The 5,678-nt window shown below is 43.0% G+C and overlaps 1 long non-coding RNA gene across 1 annotated transcript; it reads left to right on the forward strand.

Annotated features, from left to right (window-relative positions):
- Nucleotides 1-3,945: 3,945 nt before the first annotated feature.
- Nucleotides 3,946-4,373, forward strand: LOC121028841 (uncharacterized). Its single transcript, XR_005789469.1, has 2 exons — nucleotides 3,946-4,100; nucleotides 4,225-4,373. It is a non-coding gene; the product is annotated as an uncharacterized LOC121028841 (long non-coding RNA).
- The last annotated feature ends 1,305 nt before the right edge of the window (nucleotides 4,374-5,678 follow it).

Here is a 5,678-nt window from a genome sequence, read left to right on the forward strand (position 1 = left end):
GGGCTCTCATATGCTTTGAGAAGGTTCTCCACATCAAAAAGTTTACTACGGAAATACATATTTCTGGGTTCTGGAGAAAAACCAAAATATCAAACATAAATGAAGACATTGATGCCACCATTAGCCACATTTTGACCAGGGTTTGATATGTAATATTTGAAGGCAAGCACTCTTGATTAATTCTCATCTTCGTGTATAGTCAGGGTCAACAATGACATTCCAGTGCTGAATTCATCCCAGCCCACAGTGCCAAATGGCCTCCAAACTGATCCAGTCTGTGGAGGCCAATACCCATAGCGACTGAATCCTGGTGGCAGTTCGGGACTAGTCCAGCCCTTCCCCCACCTCTGGGGCTTCCCCCAAATTTCTGTTTCAAAGACAAGGCCAGAGGCTGCCTAACACTTAGCCAGAATCTTGGGCAGATGCTGGAGGTACCCCAGCCCAAGAAGGCATAGATTTACACGGCTTAATCTTATCACCCCTTGATTTACAGAACTGAAACTAGAGCCTTCAAGGCAGCTTTCCGAAAACACTTTCTCAAGTCATTAAAAATATGCATAATATTATCAGTTGCCATTTATAGCTTCTGTATTTCTAGTAACTGGCATTGTTGCTACTCGAGGCAAGCCAGAAAATAAGCGTGCCAGGAACTGACATGGTGTGTTATGTCACCAAAACAAAAGAGCTCATACTGATAAATGTCAGGTTGGCTTCTTTGTGGGTTTCCCCTTCCTTCTGCAAGGTGTAGCTTTTGTCTTCTTTTCCACTCTCAATATGGGGTGAGGCATTGAGCAATACAAGAATCTGGAGTCTCTTTCAGAGATCTCTGCATGCTAAAGGTAGTAGGTGTATCACAACGTAAGCAGATCCAAGAACTCTACCCATTCTTTCCTTTGTCTTAGATGGAGTAATCTAGTGAGGCTTTTAAACAACTGATATTCCTGGGAATTGTGCTCATCTGGTATATTCATCATGTGGAGAGGAAAAGACATGATCTTTTCTTGCCATTAAAGCCCTGGGTGGTCAGGGCCTCCTGAAGGAGGGGGAGACAGGAGAGACTTTCTCAAGTAGCAATGAACCAACAGAAATAGATGTTAGGAGGGCACATGAAAGCGGACAGAGGACGGTGATAAAACTCGGAAAGATGAGGTTGCGGGAAGCCTCCCACCTACCATTCTCTCCCTCTTGGCATCCATCTCTTTCACTGGCTGATTCAGTGCCATGACATACAAAATAGGAAAAGACAGGGGCGCCTGGGTGGCGCAGTCGGTTAAGCGTCCGACTTCAGCCAGGTCACGATCTCGCGGTCCGGGAGTTCGAGCCCCGCGTCGGGCTCTGGGCTGATGGCTCAGAGCCTGGAGCCTGTTTCCGATTCTGTGTCTCCCTCTCTCTCTGCCCCTCCCCCGTTCATGCTCTGTCTCTCTCTGTCCCAAAAATAAATAAATGTTGAAAAAAAAAATTTAAAAAAAATAAAAAAATAAAAAACAAAATAGGAAAAGACATTCTCTGCTGGGGCCATTTTCCCTGGTTTTCATCTTTCCTAAACCCAATACGCATTGCTGTTTTTGTAAAAGAGGAGCTTTTAATATTCTTGTTTGTACTGATTTCTGCTCTGGGTAGACGTCCACATGCTTCTTGAAGTGTGCACATATATCAGACAGAGGCATCTACCCACAGTGATAAACACTGCTGGACGTTTACCCCGAATCTCTTTCCTTTTCTTTTCGGATACACAGCCAGAAACACTTTGGAGGAAAGCCACTCGCTGACCAGGAACACTGGCCTTGGACCCTTACATGAGTGTGAAGTTAACTCCTATTGTGTGAAACCATAATACATATTTGGGTCTACTTTCGACAACACTTTAACCTAACTTAACAAACACAGCCTCAGTCACACTTTATATAAACACACACACACACACACACACACACACACACACACACACACCCATCATATAAGCACAGTTATCTTCAAAGATCTTTTGAAAGTTAGAAAAGCATTCAGTGCCCTAAGAATATATTACATCTAAAGACTATTTTCCAGTTGTCAAAGCACTTTGCCATATAGCTCTCATATAATCTTTCTGGCAATTTTGCAAGGCAGGTATTACGGTTTACAGGTGAGAAAATTTGGCCAAAATGGTGAAGTGGCTCTTACAAAGTCACATGGCCAGTAAGAGAAAGAGTTTTATGTAGGGCCTAGATCCAGATCTCTCTCTCTCTAAAGCTCTTTCCCTCTGCTTACCGGTGAACATCTACGTATCTTCCCAAAGCTCAGCTCAAGCCTCACCTCCTACAGACCTTCCTGGTCATCTCCAGCCCAGTTAGCACTGACTGTTCTTTTGTGACCCACATAGTCCTATACATACATACTCTAAGGTACTTTCCACATTTTATTCTACTTATTTATTCATGTGGATTCAGGGTCCTGAGTGAAGGAAGCAGCTTCTATTACTTCTTAGACCTACCACGATACGTGACTCTAAGTCCGACTGTCAGTATAGTACAATGGTGACTAATATGACTCCAAAAGTATGAGAACAATTTGAAAGGAGGCTTATAATGGTGCAAAAGCAATGTTTCCTTTGATAGAATTTAAGCATGATTAACAAGCCAAACAAAATTTTAGAAGTTACATATGAATCAACTAGGCCTTCCTAATTCTGAAAGCTAGCTGGAACACAGATGATTCCCGTTTAGGCCACAATTGTTTTCATCTGCTTAGACTAAGTCAGTTTTGACAATGGGAGTCATATTAAGTGGTCCTAAATAATTCCAAAATGCAACCCTGTAAGTGAGCCCTGACATGAATATGCACACAAACACATCTAACCACGTATTAATGGGAAAAAAATATATATATACTATGGTCTCTCCATTTTCAAAAATCTCACTCTTTAAATATGTATATCTCTGCCAAAAGAGTCAAATGAAGATACCTGAAATTGAATGAGTCACATGGCCCCACAACCTGCACAAATTCGGAGCAATGATATCAACCTAGTGTCCACCTGATGGTAAACAACGCACTTTGTGGGTAGAGACTCGTTTCATCTCCATGAGCCATGTAAACAGTCAGGCTTAAATCTTGTAGGCTTAAATCCTGGCAGCAAAATGATCAGAAACGACTCCCACCTCTTTCTATCAGAGATTTAAGCCTTTGAAGTAATGCTCCAGCTTCAAGAAGGGAGCTGAAGGTAGAAGGGTACTTGTCTGCTGGAACTACATGGGAAATTCTCAAAGACCCACCATTTGTCATTCCCAGGAATAACACTGGGAAGCGTGAACAGAACTCCTGCCAATGTTAGTTTTCTAGAACATGCCTTGGGCATAGTTAGTGATAAAGAAAGGGGGAAAATCAACTGGTGAGCATTCCTGGATGAAAGACAAGATTCAAATAAGCTGTTTACCCTTTGGTTCCAGCGTTCCCAAACATCATAAAGATTTCAGCTCTTGTAAAAGGGGAGCCATTTGTTTACAATAGACTATTCTTGGGGGGGGGGGGAGTAGGTGTGTCTCATGAGGCAAATATTTGACCATAGGAGGTAATAAAATTGTATTAAGCTCTCACCCCACTGCTGTACGTGGTCATCAATGTGATTAGCTCATTCGAGTCTATTTTAAGATCCTGTCAGGCACAAACATTAACAAGAACCTGGCATTTCTCCTTAAGAATATATAATCGACCTTTCAAGTCCATAATCTCCTTTATCAAAGCGGATGGCAGGGATTTATGCAGAAGAGTTTGCACACCTCTTTGATTTCAGCCCCCTGAGAACCCAAACATGCATCCCACCCAATCCTGTTTTATTTTCGCCATATCCTGTGTTGTTGAATGGGCCTCTTGTACAAATGCAGTGCGACCCCCCCCCCTCCAGTTTTTTTTTTCCCTTAAGTTCTACACAAATCTTACATCAGCTTCGTGAAATGTGCAGTTCTTTTACATTCCTCGGGCAGACTTTAAAGGTCATAGTTCTTAGAGTTGGGGAAATCCGTTTGCATAGACAAGAACCCACACAGGGAAAGCACGAAAGCAGTGGCGGGACAGTTAAGCAAGCTGTGCTGGCAAACCCACGTTCCAGAAAATGATGGCGGGAGGTGAGTGAGAGTCTACAGATCTGGAGTTTCCTTAATCAATCACTCTACTTGTGTTCCCTCTTTTAACTAAACCTTCTGGCAAAACAAACGCACTGGCCAACAGTAGTACTCTTTCTTCCGAAAGGCAACAGTGAAATGGAACCAGAGGACTGCTGGCTACTCGGAGGGAGGAAGCAAGAGGACAGTGGAAGCGCTGGAAAATGCAAGCAGACCACGGCCCTCCTGCCCCCATCAGAGCTAATCCAGCCATTAAAACTCCTCTTAGCATTTTCACTTCTGTGCTTTTACTGTTGAGCTCAACCCCTCTCATCTCATACTAATTCCAAACACCAGCATGTGAAATTGTTTTCTCTTTTCACATTCACAGAACAATGTTTCTCATAAACATCCACGTTTTAACTCTAAATTATCCTTCAAGTCAGTTCAGGTGCTAACAAGAATCCAAACCACTCTTTGCATGGGGCCAACTGATGTGCACAATCCAAAGAAAGACACCAAAGAAGCACTCCGGCTCTGTTGCTATAAAACGAATAAATAGTGCAATGAACACCAGAATGCATTCCAGAGAAAGCCTGCGCTCAGAGGTTAGATGCATGACTCAAAGCAGCAGGCTCCCAATATCAAGAGTCGTCGGAAGATTGGGGTGTTAGGCTAGGAAAGGGATTACATGTCATAAGAAAAAGGAAATTATGTTGATAATGATTCCTGGAGTCACTGCCAGCAACTTCAGCCAACTTGCCTGCAGCTTCATCAAAATGTGCCAAATGTAGTCCAACGCTGTCAGGATTAAGAACATTCTTCACGCAGATCAAAGGAAGACCCTCAGAATGATTTTTTTTTATTACTCAATACAAATATTGTCCCCTAAATAGGAGATCTCCAGGCTGCTAGGCTTGACACATATTAGAACAACATCCCAGGTTACTGTTTTAATGTGAACCTGGGGCTAATCCTTAATATCACCTGAGACTTTGGTTCACTCATTCATTGACTCTATTTGTTGGGCACCTACAGTGTGCAAATGCATTCTGCTATTTCTGTGCAGGAGCCAAAGCTGGGACACACGATGGCATCGTGTTTAAAAATACAGACTCTGATGGAATTCGAATCTCCGGCTGGTCACTTACTAGATGTGCTACTTACCCTCTCCAGGCCACACCTACCTACTTCAGGGGATGGTTGTAAAGATGAAAAGATAATGCTGATGCACATAAGACACTTGGCAGAGCCCCTGGCACACAGAAGTGCCCAGTCCCTTTTAGCCAGCATTTAAAACCAAGACTTCTGGAGTATGGGCAGGTCTCTAAAGAAGAAGAAAGTTAGATAAGGTGTCCATCCAAGATCCTTAACACTCAGCACCTATTCGCTCTTCATACACACACAATCCTCATAGGACTCTCAGACCTTCTTGACGTAAATATTTGCAATTAAGTTTATTTACACATTTGTGCTCAGAATGTGTTTTACTTAAACAATCTGGGAAAGGAGCGAGCAGGGTGGGGGGTTATGTGAGGCCCGCTCTGGACTGGCATTTGAGCCCCAACAAATACCATATTGTCCGTGCGGAAAAGAAACGGC

This window comes from Herpailurus yagouaroundi, unplaced genomic scaffold (genome assembly GCF_014898765.1).
Source record: "Herpailurus yagouaroundi ecotype Mexico unplaced genomic scaffold, PumYag 28, whole genome shotgun sequence".
Classification (NCBI taxonomy): Eukaryota; Metazoa; Chordata; class Mammalia; order Carnivora; family Felidae; genus Herpailurus; species Herpailurus yagouaroundi.